Source organism: Furipterus horrens, unplaced genomic scaffold (assembly GCF_987537825.1).
Source record: "Furipterus horrens unplaced genomic scaffold, mFurHor1.1.pri manual_scaffold_7, whole genome shotgun sequence".
In the NCBI taxonomy this organism is placed as follows: Eukaryota; Metazoa; Chordata; class Mammalia; order Chiroptera; family Furipteridae; genus Furipterus; species Furipterus horrens.
Window position 1 is genome coordinate 6,564,106 of NW_028327177.1, and position 21,442 is coordinate 6,585,547.

The 21,442-nt window shown below is 51.0% G+C and overlaps 1 protein-coding gene across 7 annotated transcripts in view; it reads left to right on the plus strand.

Moving 5' to 3' along the window:
• CYRIB (CYFIP related Rac1 interactor B) overlaps positions 1 to 21,442 on the plus strand; it is a 123,823-nt gene that overhangs the window by 13,720 nt on the left and 88,661 nt on the right. For 6 of the 7 annotated variants that reach the window (XM_090283358.1, XM_090283363.1, XM_090283356.1 and 3 more), the window contains exon 2: positions 21,048 to 21,100. The gene's annotated coding sequence lies outside the window, so the exon portion shown is untranslated. Of the gene's footprint in view, positions 1 to 1,055; positions 1,078 to 21,047; positions 21,101 to 21,442 lie in introns of those variants that run through there. The other variant, XM_090283359.1, reaches the window with a different exon arrangement.

Genomic DNA, 21,442 nt, shown 5'->3' on the forward strand with positions numbered 1-21,442 from the left:
GCCTCCCCCACACAGAGAGATCTGCAGGGAGCGGGGCTGCTCACAGAGGGGCATGCACTGGAGAGGTGATGGCCATAAACATAAACCGTTGTGTGAACACGCAAAGTGCTCAGGTTATGAAAACTTGAAAACGTGCAAAACAGTGGTTGATGGGAATGCCATCAGATGCGGTAAAAACATAAAGAAATGCAGGGCAGCGATGAACACCAAATCCAGGATAGTGCTTACTACTTCTGGGGAATTGGGGAGAGGGACAAGGTTGGGTGCGGCCCCCAGGGGACTTTGTATTCGCTGTATTTTATTCCTTAAGCTGGGTGGTGAGTGTAAGAGGTGGTTGTATTATTCTTTATATACTTTCTGTACATCTTACATCTTGCATAGTAAAGTTTTAAAAACTAGACTTGCGAGCAAGAGGTTATTTGGAGATGCGAGGCTGGAGGGCTTCCAGCCAGATGTGGCATTTCTCCTCTTCACATCTGGCGGAGCCCAGGGCTTAGCCAGGCTCCTGCACTCAGGACGTGGTGAACTGAACTCTGTTTGGAGGGGCTGGGGCAGGTTTTGTAGAGAAGGTGACAGTTTCAACTGATTTTGAAGACCAATGCTGGGAACAGCATTTTAGACAAAGGGAACAGCGTAGGCAAAAATTAGGTAGGTCAGCATTCAAGAAACTACCAGGTGTGAGTGGGCAGTTCACTTCAACTTTGGAGCAGTCCTTAGGTGTGTTTTGCTGTATGTAGATCATTTATACTCAGAATGGTTCAGAATCTGGGTCAGTGTGGAGTTGACCCAGGATAGACTCCACTCTGGTATGAAAACGCAGGCAGTTTCCAGGGAGCTCTTTGATGTTTCCCGGGAGCCCAGCACTGTGAGACTGGTCCCAGCCCGAGGAGGCTGGCTTCCACCTCAGGTGCAGAAAGCCCTTGGTAAGCCGAGACTCTGATATAGGAGTGGGATCTGCAGAGCGCAGAAGCCGGTGAGAAGGAGTGTCTTGTTCAGAAAAGAGCCCGGGTTGCCGCCTCTGTCTGCAGTCAAAGACTCATCTGGGAACCGGCTGCCTGCTCCGAAGAGGGTCAGGAGGTAGGTGGGCCAAGCTCTCTGTTTAGTGGCTTGGGGAATAATGTATATTCAGAATCATTTTCTTTGAAAATGTTGCAAAGCCCATGAAACTCCCCAGGGGAGCCAGATTAAAGCAGTGATGGGGAATTTCATCAGCACTTGATCAAAGACATTGACTGTTTTCTGGGCCTCACTGGTTACCCTCCCATTGTTGTCTTTAATTGTGGAAACTTGTTCATTAGGGCTTTATTAGGGCTGGCCCTGGGCATCGCCCCTCCTTTTCCCCTTTGATCCCTGGGAAGTCATTCTTTTCCTGGGGACTCCTGGGGGTCTCTTGGGGCTCCTCACTCACTGCCTTTTCCACTGATGTTCAAATTCAGGCCAGACTCTCGCCCATATTTCAAAAGAGAGGTGCTAGGCTCCTGCCTAAACTGAAAAAGAATGTGGATGCAGGAAGCGGTCATTGACGAAACCTTGGTCATATGGGAAGACTGAGGCCCTGCAAGGTGAGATGACAGTGAATGTTCTAGAAGGGGGCAGCCTGAGCTCCTGACATTTCATTAGGTACCTCTCCTTATTCACGCATGTGTTCTTCCTCCAAAGGCTGTTCCTCATTAACCTCCAAGTCCACGGGACTTTCAAATGCAGTCTTGACAAGCTACGTGACAATCTAGTGGCAGAGCAGGGAGGGAAGGCCACACTGGTTGCATGGTCCCAAGGAACTTAGCATGGGTCTCTCACCGGGGACCAATGAATACTGCAGGAAGTTAAAGGTCACGCTGTGCCCCGGAAACTGGAGCTCTGCACACATTCTGGGGCTTGGCTCTCTGCAAGTTCGGTTAATCACAGTCACGCTTGAAAACACCCAGCATTCCCCCCGGATTTTATTAGCCGGTCCTTACCCACATTTCATCTGCTTTCTCTTAAGTACTTTTTTTCGGTCTGTGTTTATAGATGCTGAGTAAACACAAATCCTTGACTTGAATTAGGAAGCCAGCAATGGCCAGAGAAGGGGGCTCATTCCATCTACTTCTCATGCGCTGTGGATGTTGAAAGAAGAGTAAGGGAAGGCAGGGATCCCCTCAGAGTGAACAGAGTGATCCAGGGGTGAAGAATCATATGGTCTTAGCCCCTCCCAACAGGCCATGTATCTTGAGTCTGTGGAAGTCATGTCTTGACATTACCTGCAATAGATCACTTGACTTTACCTGCATTTCATTCACTCATTCATCCATTCTATCCATTCATCCACCAAAGGGACATCACCTTTTCTGCAATTTATTTATCCATCCATCCATCCGCCCACCCATCACCTACCAGAGGGACAGCACCTTTTCGTAACGCTGTTTCATGATCAGACCTTCGAGGGCAGTGGTTTCTACCTGTGTTCAGTCCTGTCTGTCTGCCCCTGGAATGCAGCATACCGGAGGTGCTCAGGAAACATCAGTTTAATGGATAAATGACTTTCTGACAGTCCATTATTAGAGACCCAGGCTTCTGTCTTCACTATATCTTACGAAAAATTCCCCTGGGGAGGCGTACAGATTACATTAGGCCCCCAACAGTAAGTTGATCACAGGAAGGCAGATGGGACTCTGGTCCCTGAGGAGAGGGAGAGCCAGAAGGTGCTGGGGTGTCAGGTGGGGATCGAAATGGGTATGCAGAGAGTGGGATTAGGGCCCAGCCAGTTTTATTGGCAAGAATATCTTGGGCAAGTCACCTAAGCTCTCTGAGAATCCAGGCGCTGAGTGGGGAATGATAATGCCAACTTCTGACCCTAAGCGTCTTACCTGCCCCAGCTCCTTGGCTTTGGCTCCAGATGGCTCCCCTTCCTCCCCCGTGTTTCCATTGGAACTGAAGGCATTTATTCTGCTCCCACTGTGTGCCAGGCCTTGGGCATGCAGTGGCATGTGAGATAGATTAGTTCCTTTTGCATCTCAGCCAGGGAGGTCAGGTCAACAGACAGACAGCGAGGACACAGGACTCTGTGCTGTAGGGAAGTCTGAGTGGCTGTGGGCCCATGAGGGAGGTGGGGACAGCAAACCCACCCGGAGAGATCAAGGAAGGCTTCTCAGAGGAAGTGGCATCTAAAAGGGCAGGGGCTGTGTTTTATTGCTCTTTGGATTCCTGCCTCGAAGCAAAGTGCCTCACATGTAACAGGTGTTCGGTGAATGAATGAGCGAAAGTGTGTGCATGTGTTTTATAAACCAGAAAGCATGGTGCCAACGGCAGGTGTTGGTGTTATGATTTGTGGAGGGTAGAGCAGGGGCACCTGCGATAAACTTTATCACCCAGTTTCCTGAGGACCAGCTGTCGCCCAGAGGGGGGCCCTGCCCTGGTGCACAGCCGGCTGGGGGGCAGACCCAGCCTCCACCTCTTGTCCCAGCCCTCTCAGGGACACAGACTGCCCAATATTTTAGCTGACTCAGGAGCCGGCAGCCCTCCCTAACAGGACCCAGATTTGGACATGTAGCCTTTGTCCTTTGGACCCCAGTCCTGGGCTGGTGGCTGACTAAGGAGGTAGAGAGCTCACTGTGTGTGTGCGAGAGAGAGAGAGAGAGAGAGAGAGAGAGAGAGAGAGAGAGAGAGAGAGAGAGAGAGAGAGAGAGGGAGAGAGAGGGAGAGACCCAGCAAATGGTAAAAACGGTCACACCACCAACCTTTAACCCTCAGCTTCAATTGTCCTCCCCAAAGTGAAAGCCAGCTGAATATCTAGAAGTCAGGGAGAGTGACAGGTTCATCTTTGTGTCCCCATCTCCGGGACAGGACCTGGCCTAGCTGGGTCATGGGACACTTTGCAAAATCAATGAGTGAATGAACTTCAGATGATGGCGATGAAGTTACCCAGAACGTAGCTGAAGCCTAATGCCTTCTTGCTGGGGAGAAGAATGTTTCTGGAAATGACTCTCCGCTACTATTTTAGAAGTTTTGCAATAGCAGAGGCTTGAAATTCTGCCGGCCTCTTGCTCTCTGTGGTGAGATGGAGAAACACTTCCGCTGTGCACGCCTGGCTCTGGGGCTCTGCAGACCCATCCGGGAGCCTCTGAGTCCACTCCGGGGGGCCAGCTAGGGAGAGACAGGCCTCACAGATCCAGACTGACTTCCTCCCGCAATGTGGTGAGTGGCTGTGTTTCATGGGCACTTTCTATATTTTGGGGTGCTCGGCATTCTTCCCCCGCTTCCTGGGGAACTCTCAGTGTGTAAGGCAGAGCTCTGCCTCCCAATATGGAGATAGAAGCAGACCAGACCTTGGTTCCCGCCTCTGGCTGCTTGGGCACCTGCGTGTGGCCTCAGTGTGGCCACGCGGCTTAGATTCCGGGCTGAGTGCCTCAGTGATGCAGAGGCCATCCCGGGTCTGTAGGCTGGAGAGCCCCATGGTGATGGTGAGTGTCCTGAGCAGATGTCCTGTGTCCTCGGCCACCGTTCCCTCCTGCTCAGCCTCCCGTGTCCTTTATCCCAGCCTGGCTCTCCAGCCTGTCTGTTGATTCTGGGAGCTTCCCAGCATAGTCACCGCTGACTCTGTCGTCAGCGACTCACGTACACCTGCCGCTGAGGCCAGAGTGAGGCTCCCGTCCCTACAGTGGACCTTGGCCACCAGGTGAGCAGATGAGCTTGCTTTGGGGGCTCCACCGCCCAACCCAACCTCATTCCCCGAAGTCCCTGTCTGCTGCAGTCCCCATCAGGGCACATCGGGCCATCGTTGTGTGTCAGGCATTGCGCTAAGCACAGGGACACAAGGTGAAGAAACCGTCACGCAGGCCGGTCAGGGGCTTCCAGCCCGAAGCAGAGACAAGGGCACAGTTGCCTAATCCTGCCCAGCATGGTGAGAGAATACAGGGTCAGGGAAAGGCGTGTGTTTGCACAGGTGACTCTGAATCCTGCGGGGGACCCACAGAGAGGAGGCGACATCTGAGCTGAGGTTCGTGGGATGCAGAGTTAGCGATGCCAAGTGAGGGTCGGGCACCAGGCGTTACAGTGGGTGGGAGACAGAGGGTGGTGGGTGGTCGGCCTGGAAGGGAAGGCAGAAGCCAGACCGTGAATGACCCGTCTGACGGGGGTCAGGACACCTGTTCTGTGAAGAACCAGATGGTAAAGGTTTAGGCGTTGCGGGCTCTACTCTGCCATGGCAGCCCCGGAGCAGCCAGGCAGTCCATACAGGAGCGGGTGTGCCTGGGTCCAGTAAAACTTGATTGACAGAAACAGGTGGGGGGCCTGATTTAGCAGCAGCTTGCCGACCCCTGTTGTACTTGCTAAGGGGTCTATACTTTATGTTGAGATTAAAGATGTGAATAGATGTATTTGTGGGTGCAGACAACAGGGAACTCAAGCCAGCTCAGCTGGGACAGGGGATTAATGAACATGCGTAATTGAAATGTGCTGAGATGGGGCGGGCTTCAGGTGGGTTTGAGCGGAGCCCTGGCTCACGTCCCTGCTGTGCCCTCAGCTCCTGTGTGAGCTCGTCCTCAGGCTGCCTTCCTCGTGGTGGTAGCATGGCTGCAGCAGCTCCAGCGTTCACACCCGCTTCTCTCCCCCCGTCCTTGTTGGACCCCTTTAGGTCATATGCATGCACTGGAGCCGGCCCCTGTGGCCTGTGTGCTGATTGGCTGAGGCTCGGGTCCCTGCCTCCTTGACCTGCTCACTGTGACAAAGGGACGAGGGCCCCTGGAAACCACCTGCCGTGGCCCCACCTGGGGTCCGCCCCGACGGAGGTGTGTTCAGGCTTCATGGGAGAGAGTGGAAGGAGCCCATGCACGAGAGGACTGCAAGCAGAAGAGCGATGCAGCCAGATTTGTAATTTCTAGAGTGACCCCTCTGGTGACATCGTGGCAGGGCCACTATTAGGAGGTTGTTTCTGAGACTGGGTAGCCAGTTGTGGTTCTCCCCAGTGATGCTGGACACTGGAAGGAGAAAATAAATTTGAGAAGTGTTTGGGGGATGGAATTTTTAGAACTTGTGACTAATTTAATGTGTGTGCAGTTGGTGCGGAGGGAGGAAGTAAGAAAGATGATCAAGAAATGCCCGTTTCTAGCTTGGTAACTAGTAGAATTAGAAGAGAAACACGTTTTTCAGGGAAGATGTTGAGTTCTATAATGAGCAAGGTGAACTAGGGGTGCCTATTCCCAAGGTCACTTCTCCTTGCCCACCTCAGTTTCTCCACTGGAATAGCCTTCATTTTTTATTTCTGGAATGTAGGGGCATCCAGGAAACGCTGTGTTCCCATAGAGGAAAGGTTGTTTTTCCTCCTTTTCCTCCTTATCCTGTATCCCTTTTTGCCCTGGCTGCCAGGGAGCTCAAAGCCAAATTTTATGCTTAAGCACAGCCACTGTAAACAGCCCCTAGGTTCAGTCTATTTGCTTTTTTTCCATTGTTACCTTTTTCTCACTTTTTTTCATCCTCACTGATCCTTTGTGGCTGCTGTGTGCTATCTCAAAGCTCTGTTGGAAGGAGGCCAGGTATAAACAAGTGACCAAGAGAGGAGGAAATAAGGCTGCTGTATTGATGCAAAGCTCTGAATCTCTGCCCCCTTTCCATCAGAGGTATTGGTCTGAGTTAAAGTCTTCCAGTCTGTGCCAAGCTGGCTGGTCTTGTCGAGATTGTAGGCTGCTGGAGGACAGGGCCTGTGTCTCCTCAGTGTCTCCAGTATTTATCACAGCGCCTGGGACATACTAGGTGCTCATTAAATGTCTGTGAAAAAATGAAGAGCGTGAGTGATGGCTGAGTCGCGTGTGTCTTCCTGAGTGTGATTAAGGGATGGCCAGTGGGGGCGCTTCTCATTCTCTGACAAGTAGGCCAGGTGGTGGGAGAACATTTTTCACCCCTCCAATTCATTCTTTATAATGCACCAGATCTTTTGAAAGTGTAAATCAGACCTGATCATCGTTCAGCTTAAAACCCTCAAAGGCTTCCTGCGGTCATTTAAAAACTAAGCAAAACCCCAGGTCCTGAGGACCCAACCGCTGCCTGCCTCTGAGCTCCCTGCCACCTCTCTGCCCTTCCTCCCTGGCTGGAGACCACCCCCTTTTCTGTTCCCCAGAGGACTGGGCTCTTCCCACCCTTGGCACATGCTGTTCCCTCTGCCTGATACTGTGTCCCTGGGTCTTTGGGAGGCGGACACCTCCTTGATCAGTTTCAGTCTTTCTTGTACATCCCCCTCTACTCCCTAGACAGCCTGCTCCTTCCCTTCAAAGTTAGTTGGTTAGTATGTAGTGCACATGGTTTGCACTCCTGTTTATTAGGTGCCCCCCCACCCCCAATCTGGAAGGCAGAGACTGGGTACTGGGTAAGTAGTTGCTCGGTAACCTGTTTATATGCATAAAACATGTACATACAGGATATACATATACCTGTACAGGCAAGTGTTCACTGAACACCTACTTTGTGCCCAAGGCTGTGTCTGGAACGGAAGTGAGTCCTGGGTGCTTTCTCCCCTCACCTTGATATGGACAGGCTGGCCCTGGTGCCTGCTCAGGAGTGACTCTGAGCGGCTCCTCATGTATTGATTTAGGTGCTTGCCAACATCAGCCGTCGTCTGGGGACTAACTCAACTTGGGTTCCTTTAAAATAATCGATGACCGAGATGTGTGCAGGCATGACACTTTTTCCTGGGAAGTGATATAGTCGCATCAATGAAAACTAAAAGCATTTCTCCCCCTCTCTCCCCCTCTCTCATCTTGAACTTGACTAATCATCCTGGTATCTTGCCAGGATTTGTCATTCTCTTGCCCCATTCCCTCCTAGATTTTGAAGCCAAGATGAGGATCCTTTGAGTTCATTTATGCTACGTGTGGTGTCCCAGAACAGGTCTCCTGCGGGCTGCTCTGGTGGGGGGAGGGAGGGAGGGTCTAGACAGGTCACTCTATGTTGGCAATTTTTTTTTTAATTAAAAAAGATTTTATTTGTGTATTTATTTTCAGAAAAAGGGGAAGGGAGGGAGAAAGAGAGGGAGAGAAACATCGATCGGTTGCTTCTTGTGCGCCCCCAACTGGGAACCTGGCTCCTCAACCCAGGCATGTGCACTGACCGGGAATTGACCTGGTGACCATTCAGTTTGCAGGGTGATGCCCAACCCACTGAGCCACACTTGTCAGGGTGCAATCTTTTTTTTTAACAGTTTGATTGAGGTATCTGGTAGACAGAAGAATGGCCTTGGAACCTATGAATACATGACTTTCCAGGCAGAAGGAACTTTACAGATGTGACCATGTTAAGGATCTTGAGCTGGAAACAGTTTCCTGGATGATTCAGGGGGGCCCCTTGTGATCACAAGGGCCTTTATAAAAGGGAGCCAGGAGGGTCACAGCCAGGGAGGGAGGTGTGCTGGTGGAAACAGAGTGTCAGAATCAGAGATGTGGAGATGGTACCCTGCTGGCTTCGGAGGCGTGGGAAGGGCCCACCAGCCCTGGAATGCCACACACAGCCCCGGAGCCTCTGCAGGGGGGCGCGGTCCTGCTGACACCTTCATTTCAGCCCCGTGACACCCATTCTGGATTTCCTCCTCTCCAGAACTGTGAGACAATCCGTGTGTGTTGTTTTAAGCTGCTAATTTATGGCACTTGGTTACAGCAGCCAGTTTTATGTCTCCCACAATCCACCATTTCAAGTGTACAATTCAGTGACTCTTAGTCACTCTCCAGGTGGTGCAGCCGTGACCGTAATGCAGTTTTAGGATATTTTCATCACCCCAGTAAGCTCCTTCATGTCCTCTGTCTTCGGCGCTAGGTAACTGCTAATCTACTTCCTGTCTCTATAGATTTGTCTATGAACTTGCCTTCGGGGCATCTCATATAGGTGGAGGCACATAATGTGGGTGTCTTGTGCCTGCTGTTCTTTACTGAGCGTAACAGTTTGAGGTCCATCCACATTGTCAAGACACCCGTACCTCATTCCTTTTTGATCCGGAATAGGTTGCACTGTGTGGCTGGGACGCACTGTTTCTCCGCCTCCCAGCTGAGGACACTGGGGCTGTCTTCAGTTTGGGGCGATGAGGAGTAATGCTGCTGTGAGTCTTCACGTGCAAGCCTTTGTGTGAACATAGATTTTCATTCCTCCTGGGTGTACACCGAGGCGTGGAATTTGCTGGGCTGTGTGGCGTCGAGCGTTTAACTCTTTGAGAAACGGCCAAACAGTTTTCCGAAGTGGCTGTGCTAGTCTCCGTTCTCGCCAGCAGTTTGTGACGACGGCTGCCTCTGCGCTGGCTCTTAATTCTCTAAGGGTGGCAGGTAGCAAAAGGGGCTGGACATGCACACGTGTGTGTGTGGGTGCACGCACATGCTGCGCACCTGTGTGTTCGCATGTGTGTACCTGGAGAACATTTTCAAGGTGATGTTCCCACTACTTGTAATTGGCTGTAGCAGGAGGTGAGGAAAAGAAGAAAACCTCTGGTTTATGGGCTTTGAAGAACTAAGTGGTTCCAGCAGCTTCCCCTGCCCCCCTCTCCCTCGCTGTGCCCAGTATAAGCCCCACAACTTAATCCATCCTGCATCCTCTTATCACCAGGTTTGTCTGGGGCACCTGTCAAAATGTGGAAGTTGGCATCGGGTGGGACCTGACTGACGTTGGTACTTTCCATATGAACAGCAAGGCAGAAAGTTGGGGTCCCTGAGCCACGTGGATGAGTCTCCGGCTTCTACCCCATGCCTTTCTTCCTTCCCCCAGCAGGTCTGCCACCCACCACACTGGCTCACCTCCTCCTGGCTTCCTGCTTGTGGGTTCCACACCCCCACCCCAGCAAGCCGGGGCTCCCCACTGGGTGGGGCCAGGGCCTGAAGCTGGCACCGGAGGTTCAGTCTGTAGATAGATGTCCACCTGGGGGTGGGGGTTGGGGGAGGACCGCTGACCCTGCTGTGGAGGGCGTGATTGGCGGGGATGGGACCCCGATGGAAAGCCTGGTCGTTCACTCTGGGCTCAGTGGGCAGCAGGCCACTCTTTGTTCCTCGGTGCCAACAGTCAATGGAACACAAGCTGACAGGGCCTCGGGGGCACCTGACCAAGGGGCGGTCAGTCTCCCGGCAGGCGGGCAAGCGGCCACCTAGGACCTGGCCCTGCACCAGGGAGGGCACAGATGGGACCACGTTGGCCGAGCTGAGCCAAGTCTCTGAGGAGCGTGGCTGTGAGCTGAGCAGCTGATGGGTGGCAGGAAGGGCAATGACTGGGGTCAGTGGAATGGCCGAGCCCTAATGGTGAGCTCGAGGGACCCAACCCCTGCTCTGTAGATGGTCTTAGCTGCCACTATTGAAGATGAGGAAACTGAGGCTCAGAGAGGCTAAGCAACTCGTCTAAGGATGCACAGCGAGACTTGCAGCCAGAAATCCAAACTCCAGGCTGTTTCTGAATCCATTGTCTCCTTGCGAGATGCTCATCCTGTAGAAATGAATGAGATATGAACAAAATGCCGCCACCCCGAGCCATGAGCGAATGTCCTCATGGCACCTTGCTGGGTCCAGGGGAGGACCAGCGTGTTTACTGAGAACTGCCACCACCTAGGTTGATATCAGGAAGCAGGGACAGCCTCCTGTGGCACAGCCAGCACCAGCGCTGGCCTTGTTTACAGGCGGCGGAGAGGGTGAGAAACCACCCCAAGGCTGAGGTCTGGAGCGCCCTCCACTCTGCCAGGAAACAGAGGCTCCCTTTCAGACACCCCGCCGTGAGATGCTGTACAGAATGCAGAAGGGACCTATGGAGCTGCCCTGTGGCTGACCGTGTCCGTGTGTCAGTTTGTGCTGTAACCGGCTACATTAAAATGCACGTACATTTATTTATAAACTTTAGGGGGAAGAAAGCAGAGGACCTGGTGCCTGCCCTGGGTCCTCTGCCTCTTGACCCATGTGACCCTGGGGTGCTGTTTTCACTTCTTGGAATCTCAGTTTCCACTTCTGTAAAGTGGGAAGATCGAGCAGGTCTGTAAACTCATGTCTTGCGATGAACCCTCTGCACGTGGTCATTATAAATGCTGTCGGTTTATGTCAGGGTCAGGAGAAGTTTTATCTGTAGACTTTTTCCTATGGTTTTGGATGAAATTTATGCAGGTGGCCATTTCCCAACTAAAACAGAAAAATAAAAAGCTTGACTTTACACAACGATGGCTTAACTCAGAGCCTCCTCATGTCTTTGGTGGGTGCTCGGAAGCTTCTGGAAGGGCCTTCATGATCATCTCGGGGAAGACGCTTTGTGAGATTCTTTCAAGGGTGACTTCACCCCTATGAGGAGTGGGGGCTTTGACCTCAGCAGATCGGGTGTTGGTTACAGAACGGGAAGGGTCACCTTGTGCTCACATTTATGGTGTCACCTGGCGTTGTGAAAACACCGAGCATTATTTTTGGGTGGAGGGTGCCCGTGCCTGGGCCTGGGAGCGAGTTCGTCCCTGTGGCTGCATAGAAGGTTGCTGTGGAGGAGAACTCAGGCCCTCGAGTTTATGGTGGCTTTGTAAGGTGTGTTCAAGGGACTGGCATCATAGTCTGGAGGTGGGGCCACTGAAGGGCTTTCCTATCAGCCCGGCTAACCAGTGGCAGCGCGTGCACAGGACGGAGGGTGAGGGACTGGAGTCTGGGGCACCACGGAGACAGGCAGGTGCTCTGTGTGCCTGAACTGGGGGCCTGGAGCCAGCCTCCCAGATGCTATCAGAGCCACCCAGTCAGGGGCAATGGCCGCCGGGGCAGGAAGGAGGGCCTGGGAGCACCAGCAGCTTCTCATGAACCCACTGAGGATGGGGTCAGTCTGTCTCCTCCCTTCCCTCTCTCTCCTTCCGCAAACATTCGAGTCCTTGTCCCTCTTCTGCACCCCTCCGAATTTTCTTTGCCCTTTTCATGCCCCTGCCCCCTGCCCAGGGGTCATGGTCAGAAGGTTCAACATTGGGCCCCCATCAGAGTACTTTCTGGAAGTCCCCACAGTGCCTGACGCGAACTCTTTCCTTGCCGGCTCCTGGGGGAGGTCTGGGAATGCTGGAGGGGGGCAACCTGGGGAAAAGCTCTGCACAGCAGCTAGTTCCCGACCGGTCTGGAGTATTTCAGTATTTTACCGGGTGCGGCCACCCTGGGGGGAGGCGGCCAGACACTTCCTGCTGGGTTGCGAGCTCTCAGGGCGGGGCTTCAGTGGACCCAGCGACACTTCCACCCTCCAGCCTCCCTCCCCGCTCACACCCCCGAGTGATTCTCAGAGGGACTTTCACAGAGGGAACGGCCTGGCCGCCGTTGATTTTTGCTGACCTTGATTGAGACAAGCAGGGGGAATCCCTGGAAAGGCGGCTAGCTTCCCCTCGCCTGCCCCACGCTCCCAGCTGGCGCTCAGGGTGTGCCCTGGGCTTGACCAGGCCGCCTCTGCCCACGCTCACTGTCTTGGCACCTAAGTTCTTTTTTCCCTTCTCCCTGTGAGCAATTCAGATTTATAGGCCGTGGAGAGTGCTCAAATATTTGATTTCAGTTAAAGGAATCTGGGCCGGGGAACGGAAGTTACCTCTTGTTTATTGTTTCTGGGGAACTCGTGGATGGGTGGGGATGACACATCACAAGTCACCTGGTCCTCCAGGTGTGTCAGCTGGCCCAGGGGGGGCCTGGGAGGGGAAAGGGGGTGAAAAGGGCAAGAGGGTGCACACTTTAGAGGCTTTTGTGGGCCAGAATCTGGGGTGTGGCGCAGGTGATGGGCATAGTGCCTGTTAGGACTTCCTCCTGGTCCTTAATAATCCTCACCATCTTTAGGCGTAAATATGATCATCCCCATTTTACAGCCAAGAAAACTGAGCCCACACAGGTTAGCAAGTGTGTCCCAAATCACCGGCTGTTAGGTGGCAATCTGTGTGTGTCAGACTCCAAAGTGGGCAAAAGCCACCCATTGGTATAGGGTCAATGGGTCTTCCTAGAGGACCCATGGACTCTCTCTGAGGCTAGGTGGGGTTCTATAAATGAGAGCCCTTAGACTAGTTTTTAAAAGATTTTATTTTATTTATTTTTAGAGAAGGGGAAGGGAGGGAAAAAGAGAGGGAGAGAAACATCGTCGTGAGAGAGAAACATCCACCAGTTGCTTCCTAAGCTTCCTGACTGGGGCTCGAACCTGCAACTTTTCTCTTTTCGAACCTGCCACCTTTTGCTTTTCGGGAGGACGCCCAACCCACTGAGCCATCACTGGTCAGGGCACCCTTGCACTATTAAGTGAGATTTTATCCTGACCGGCAGGGCCTTCCTGTAGGTCGTAAGAGGGAGAGGGAGAGGAAGAGGGGGGGTAAGGCGGAGAGGCGGTGGGCAAGGGGAAGAGAATGGACCCAGGAACCTGAGTTCCTGTCCCGGCCCTGCCCGCAGCATCACGGGGCCATGGCTGAGTCATAGCATCTCAGAGCTGGCTTCCTTTCCAGTAAAACAGGGTGACAGCCACAATAATAGCGTTTATTGTGGGCTCCATTGTTGCTGGCACCAGCCCTGGGATGCCCGCACCCAGACGTGCATGGATTAGGGCTTCTGCCCTTGGAGCTCAGGGGTTCTGTGGGAGAAGGACCCTCCCCACCAGGGCTGCAGAGGAGGCATCGGACCAGAAGGTTCTGGTGAACTGCAGGGTGCTCTGACATTTGGGGTGGGAGGGAGGGGAGCAGCTGGTGTCCCAGCTGTGGCTCCAGGGCCCTGCAGCCATCTGGCTGTGGTCCCTGCCTCCAGAGGAGGGACCTGTTAACAAGAGGACTTCTTCCTCTCGCCCTCATAGTGCTTCTGTCTGCTGGTGCTCCCCCCCCCCCCGCCCCCACTTCCTCAGAATCACCTCCCCCAGCCTTCAGAGGAAACATGCTGGGTCCCCAGCTGCGCACCCAGCTAGTCTCCTGGGAGCTTTCTGCACACACCAATTCCCAGTTCTGGGGAAGGCTGTTTTTAAAAAGCTCCCGGGGTGATGCTGAGCTGCAGCTTCTCCTGGGACCTACTGCCCGTTACTGCCGCAGAGATGGATTCCTTAAGGCTGGGAGAGGCTCTGGAGAGGAGCTGCCGCAGGGGGCGTCCTGCTTCCATGGGCAGGGCGGTGTCCTCGGCAGATGTGCAGGGGCCCATGCTGCGCAGGAGGCCCCCAGAGCACCTTGCCTTATGCCGGGGTGCTGCTGGCTGGGCGAGGAGCTCACGAAAGCGCAGCAGGACCCCCAGGCTTTCTCCAGGTGCTGCCTCCTCCCCACTCTGTGACTGGCCGGGACCCAGGCCCCTGGGACTGTGTAGGGCCACGCTCACGTGACGTGGCACACTGTCTCCCAGTTCCCCAGTGCCCACTGCCCCATGGCATCTTCTGAGGGGCCCAGTGACAGCCAGTCGCAGGCCTTGGGACAGAAATCAAGGTGTGGCCAGCCCAGCAGGACAGCCAGGGTATTTTAGAATTTAAACCTGATGGAGGGGGGTGATCTGGTAGAAATGATGCTCACTAATGCACTCCTTTTGGTTCAGAATCAGATTTTTCTAGCATTTTTACACAGATTTGGTTTAGCTGCCTCTCCTAAGCAAATTCTGTTTCTTGAAGTTCTACTATAAAACAGTCACTTTCTGAAGAACAGTCTCATAGTAAATTTGTAAGGATTACAGATGAAGAAGCAAGAGACATTAGCAGATGACCGCATCAGGTTTTGGACCAAGTCTGCCCGACTCCCAAGTTCATTCCTGCGCCCAGGGAGGGAACCTGGCTCCACATATGTAAAACCAGCACTGAGCTGTCCAGTCCAGTAGCCACTAGCCACATGGGGCTTTTTAAATCTAAATTAATTAAAATCGAATAAAATAAACGCAGTCACACTAGCCCAGAGCTGAGGTGCTCAGTAGCCACGTGTGGCGGGTGCTGCCCCAAGGACAGCGCAGCGACGGGACGTCTGGATCGCTGCAGAACGTTCTGTCAGACAGTAGTGAGGAGGCGCCGGGCACACGCGGGGCTCTGGCCCAGGCCTGTGTGGCTGAGGGTGGTCGGAGGAGGGGAAGCTGTGAGCAGGTTGTATGACCCTGTAAGTGTCCCTAACGAGAGTGGCAGTCATCCTGGGTTGTCCGGGACTGGGAAATTCCCTGTCACTTGGGACACGCTGGCCACTGTGTTCACTACAGAGTTTCCATGTCAGTGTCATGTTGTGCTCTGGTCCAGGAGACAGAGTTTCACAGTTACTCAAAGGTCACAGAGAAGCTGTCTGAATAAGTGACGGTCTCACTCAAGGTTGAATGGGAGGCGAGCTCTGAACGAGGAGCTCCGGGTAAGATGTGCCCAGCAGGGGCCTCCTCTGGACTGAAGCCTCCTGGTCTGACAGTGGGAGGAAGCTAAAGGATCATCCCCGGGTAGTTCAGAGTCGGGCAGGCTGGTAGCTGGTCCCGCTTCTGCTGTGACCGACTGTGTGACCCCAGGCAAGCTCCCTTCCTTTTGCGCTTCAGATTCACTCACCTGTAAAGTCAGGCAGGTAGACCAGATACCCAGAAATAATAGTCTGCACCTCTTCCAATGACAGATTTTCAAGTAAATACTGGCATGTCTTTAAAGGCAACAACATATCCTCGCATTGAGAAAGTATTTGATAATCATTTCTTCGTTATTTCGGAAATACCATCTTTACCTTGCTCGTCTGCTAATGGGTTCCTCTCCATTTCTACTCTTAAGGACACAATAGTACAGAATAATAATAATGTTATAAGTTTAGAGGGGTGATTAGTTAAAGGTTCAAAATCAATATTTTTAACCGTTAATCAATATGTTAAGTACCCTACCATGTCATCTCTTCCTTTCCCCTAAAATAGCTGACAATGCATAAGGTTAAAGGCAAATTTTTCCATTGCTCAAATAGTCGCAAGTACTACAGCTTCATGATAAAAATATTTTTAAAGAAATTTATAAGCAAGAGATCATGATACTATGGAATAATTTTTATAAATAGCTAACATTTATTGAATAGTACATATTAACCACTGTCCTGGGAGAAATTTTATTTATAAAGGGATCAAGGATTGTTGAAAATACTACAGAGTTCTTCTAATTGAATGAGATTATGGGTTTAAGTTTATAATTTTATAAAAAGGGATAGAATGACTCATGGCTAAGAAAAACCAGCAGATAATAAACAAGCCAATATAATTACAAGATGAATTTACTGACAAGGAGGAGTCATTATTTGAATCATATTTTTTTTGTTAATTAACACTTATTAAGTGTCTTCTGGGTAGTAGGCACCGTTAGGTAGTTTTACATCTGCTATTTGATTTAATTACAATGCGCTCGTCACTTCCAGATCAGACCTCCCATGGGCTTCCTCTGTCTAATGAGTTAACTTAGCCTCCCGTTGCTGCGTTACAATTAACTGGGGAGCGTTGGACAGCTCTGGTCCTGGGGTTCCATCCTCAGAGAGTCCGTTTAATTGTGCAGGGTTGGGGTCCAGCAGGAGGACCTTTAAAACTCTTCCTCCCTCCTCCGGGAGATCCGGTTAAGCCAGAGCGAGAAACGCTGTATTAGAGGAAGATGCTACCACACTTAGAGGAAAGCGTTGACCTGAACTCTTCAGCAATGAGAAATGATTGCAGACTTCCGGAGGGCCTTGGCTAGGCTTAGGTGGAGTAAGTAAAACACCTGCTTTGTCTGCTTTCTGTTAACTGGGAGGTGGGAAGTGTCAGAAGAATTATAGAATGAAACAGGCTAGAAAATGGTGCACTAAGTGTCTCAGGCCTAGAATTTCCAGGTGCACTTAATTTGTCACCTGGGTTTTGCTGTGATATTTATCAGAAACATGTCAGTGACTTGCTTTTTTTTTTCCTAGAAAAAAGGACTATCCACACTAGAGGTAGTTCCTTTTAATGAAATACATACATACGCACAGAATACAGATATATGAATAAAAGAGTTTAATAAGACGCAGGGAATGGAGAGGAATTCTTTGGGTGGAGAGGTTACAAGTTGAAAAGGCTTCTTTAAAATTCATCTTTGATGTCATAGTAAAGTTGTTTTATATCAAAACATTAAAAAACCGTGAAGGAATTAAATGGTTTGGGGAGCTCAACTTTTCTTTGAAAAATTGGTAGGGCCTTAGATCACATAACAGAAAATTAACCTAAAATATGGTCCATAATCAAAAACATATTCAGTCCCTAAAAAAGTTTCTGGTCATCTTCCCAAAGAGATTTGCGTCAATGGGAACTTTGGGCCCTGCCCAGAAAATCCCAGGAGTTGTGAAGGTGTCGTGGGATTGGTGGTCAGGGAAAGGTCAGACATGCCAGCGTTAGGCATTTTCCCCTAAAATAAGCAACGTGTTGCCCTGCAGGCTGGTGTGGCTCAGTGGGTTGGATGCCGGCCTGTAAACCAAAGGGTCGCTGGTTTGATTCCCAGTCAGGGAACATGCCTGGGTTGTTGGCGGCATGCCTGATCCCTGTTCCTCTTGCACATGGATGTCTCTCTCCCTCTCTTTCTCTCCGCTTCCCCTCTCTCTCAAGTTAAATAAGTAAAATATATATATTTTAAAAAGCAACCTTTCTGGTAAGGGTGGCTAGATAGCTTTCCACTGAAGAACACGCCCTTTTAAAAATGTTACATCAACCCTGGCCAGGTAGCTAAGTTGGTTAGAGCATTGACCTGATGCGCCAAGGTTGCGGGTTTCGTCCCCAGTCAGGGCACAAACAATCATTAACCAGTGAATCCATAAATGAGTGGAACAACAAATAGATGTTTCTCTCTCCCCCTTCCTGTCTCTAAAATCAGCCCATCAAAAATAAATATATACACACATACATCCATTATATCGTATTTCCTGAGAGACTTGGGCAAGTCACATCCTTCTTTTGGACTTGGGGTTCTTCGCTGGTACAATGGAACGAGCGGATGGTCAGTTTTCAGTGACACGAAGCCCCTGGTGTCTCCTAGAGAGCACTGGGAAGGGCTGCTGAGCACGCAGTCTCTGGGTTTCCTGCCCTGGCCTCAGACAGAGCTGCTGTCTGGGGACGGGGAGCTGGCGGGGCTCCGGGTGGCTGCTGTTCATTTGTGGAGAGAAAAAATCACTTCAATTCTGCAACTGAGTACCTACTGTGTGTCGGGCACAGTATCAGGTGCTGGGGGCACCAGGATGACCAAAACACACTGTGAGCCCTCAAGCAGCTTAATGTCTTGGAGGAGACAGGGACACAGGTAATTCCAGCATTTCTTCAGCTGCGTCAGGGACTGGGTTGGAGAAGGAGAGATGGTCTCATCAGAAGACTGGTTGAGTATGTGAGCCCTGGGTGGATGTTTTTTTTTAAAGATTTTATTTATTTACTTTCAGAGAGAAGGGAAGGAAGAGAGAGAGAGAGAGAGAGAGAGAGAGAGAAACATATATTGATCAGTTGCTTGGCATAGGCCGCCAACTGGGGACCTGGCCTGCAACCCAGGCTAGTGCCCAAGCTGGCAACCTTTTGTTTCTCAGGCTGATGCTCAATCCACTGAGCCACACCAGCCAGGGCACTTTTTTTTTTTTGAGAAACAGAATACAAGTAGGGGACAGCTCCCTCCTTGAGTCACTGCCAAGTCACTCTCGAGGGGAAAGGAAACAAGTAGGAGGAGGGCCCACTTGGGCTGGCTGGGACTTCCCTCCGTCCCTAGAGTGGACTCAGGGACTTGGGCATGCTGGCGAGAGGGTTGTCAGGGAAAGAGGAGGACCTGCGCTCCCAGAGGACCACAGAATGAACCCTGAGGGCTGGGAGGGACCCCGGAGGCCATCAAGTCCAGGCGAGTGACCCTGGTAGGTCTCCCGACCTACGTATCCAGGTCTATGTACCCTTCACCTCTCTTGTACTTGAGCTTGTGAGCCAGCAGTTTAGCCTGTAGGCCTTTGCAATTCTGCTGGGGTCCCCCTCCTTCCTGGGCCGGGCAAACTTTAACTTGTCTTTTAGTCCTCGCTCAGGTATCACCTCCCTGGGGAAGACTTCCACCCATCACTCTGCATTCCCTGCTGAGTGTTACATACCCTTTTCGGTGACCGTTCCGCACCTGCACTCACCCCTGTGGTATCACTGTTTCATCCTCCACAGTAATTGCCTGTCTGCCTGCAATCGCCGTACTGATCCATGAGGCCTCCTGGGTGGCTTGGATGATTAAATTCCTAGAATCCTCTCTGTGGCCACGTGCTTGGCACGTCGTAGGTGCTGCGCAGACCATTCTTGAATGGATGAGTACGTAGATTCACTTGCCAGCAGAGGCTGCAGGAGCTCAGAGAGGCTAACTTGCCCAAAGCCACAGAGCTCTGAGAGACAAAGCGGGGCTGGAGCCCATGGTGTGTCTAAAGTGGAGACGAGATCAGATCCAGTTTCTCTCTGCCCATAAGGTGGAAGTGAAAAATGTCACCCTTGGTTGGAGAAGATCACTTTCCTTCTAGGGGAGCTGTACACTGGCTCCTGGGTTTACTTCTAAGTGATGCAGTGACCAGCTTACTCTTCATATTCTTTCTTTTCTTTATCCTCACCCAAGGAGATCTTTTTATTACTTTTAGAGAGAGAAGAAGGAGAGAGGGAGGGAGAAAGAGAAAGAGAGAGAGAGACATCAATATGAGAGAGAACATTGATTGATTGTCTTCTCATATGTACCCCGACCAGGGATTGAACCTGCAACCTCGGTATGTGCCCTGACTGGGAATTGAACCAGTGACCCTTTGGTCTAAGGGACCACGCTCCAACCAACTGAGCCCACACCGGCCAGGGCTCTTCATATTCTTAAAACACAAAAACTGAGTTTTGTGAAAGCGAGCTGGTGCACTTTTGCTCATTTCTAGCACTTTTGCCCAAGACCCTAACATTTTTCCCAAGGGGACAACTCCCCATTTTCAATTTGGTAAATGTGGTCAGAGAATCAGCAAGAAAGAAAGAAATCCTTTTTGGGAGGAGCGAGGAGAACTGTGACCATGTTTCCGGGCATCTGTGTGTGCGCACATGTGTGTGGTGTGCATGCATACACACGCAGGGAGAGGCATGTTGCACACGTCTGAGGACCCACACACAGCTAGTGAGTGTGCTTCGATGGTTCTTAAATGAAATCCCCTGTTTCTCTGGCCGCTGAGAGGTTCTGTGATGATATTTAAAAGGAGATATTAAACCACACTCATGCAACAAGGAAAAGGAAAAAGAAAACCCGAGAACAAAGCATTGCTGGAAAAGCCACAGCAGTGGCTGAAAGGATCAGCCCACAGTGTTCTCCCAGGACAGTCACACAGACGTGGCCCCAGTCCCTTTGTGACTAAAATGAGGCAGGTTAAGTGGCTTCCTGTAGTTTTAGCACCCGATGGAAAGCAAAGAGAAAACACAAAGGCAGCTAAAGATTTCATCAAAGTCAAGGCCAGCCAAAGGCATTCTGTTTCTCTTCAAGGCAACAGTAAGAGCGTCTAGACGCTGTGACCTTGCCCTTGTCTTCACACTGAATGCTGGTGAATGTGTTCCGATGCGATGGGATGTTAACTGTGGTTTTTATGAAAGCGCCCTTAGATTCATAAGTTTTTGTCAAAATCTCCCTGTAAGATGTGAGTGTGTCAAGGGTGGTGTAATGTACATGCTTGTATTCCTCCCTACCCCCCCCCCTCCGCCAGGGTAGAAAACTAAAACAGGAAGTGATTCAGGGGGTAGAATGACTAACACCAGTTCAAAGTCAAGTTGAGCTAAGCATTTTGCTGGGACCAAGCCTTGCTGCTGTAGCCGGAGTTCCAGTATCCTTTATCTGAGAATTCTGGCCCCGCCCTCTCTTCCTGGGACAAAGCAGCCCAGCCCAGCTGCCCATCAGTCATGGTCTGGTTGCTCTTTGCCTACTGTGCAACCTCCAGCAAGTTACTGAACTTCTCTGAGTCTCCATTTCTTTATTTGTAATACCTAAGACTAAACATTAAATAAGAAAAGTGCTTGTGGAACACGGTCTGTGAACTCAGGTGGTCTGAAGTGTTGAAACTGGGCGTTGGTATTTCAAGCCTGACTCTTTGGTATGGGAGAAAATACTGGTGGCTAGGATTTATTGGGGGCTGATTGTTTGCTCAGGTCCGTTGTCACTTGCTGAATCCTCGCTCTAACTCTGTTTTGCAGGAGAAGAAAGTAAAGCCTGGAGTTTGAGTAATTCGTTCAAGGTTACCAAATTGGTAAGTAACCGAGCCTTATTTGACCATGGCCGTCTGATATTAACCCCTGTGCTCTTAACCACTTCAGTATGAAGAAAAATGATAGTGGATGGTAGTATTAGGCCAGGACATAGATTTCTGTTCATTTGAAATGAGACCCTTCTGCCTCTGTTGAAATCTGAATCCACATGCATTCTTTCATTCACTCTAGGAATATTTATTGAGGACTTAAAAGGTTATCAGGTCAAATTACTGACTTCAGTAAGAACTACATAACTTTGGAGGGAAGAAGACATGTCCAGTCTCCAATCATCAGTGGTAATAATAGCTCACATTTATTGAACACTTTTGAATAGCAGACCT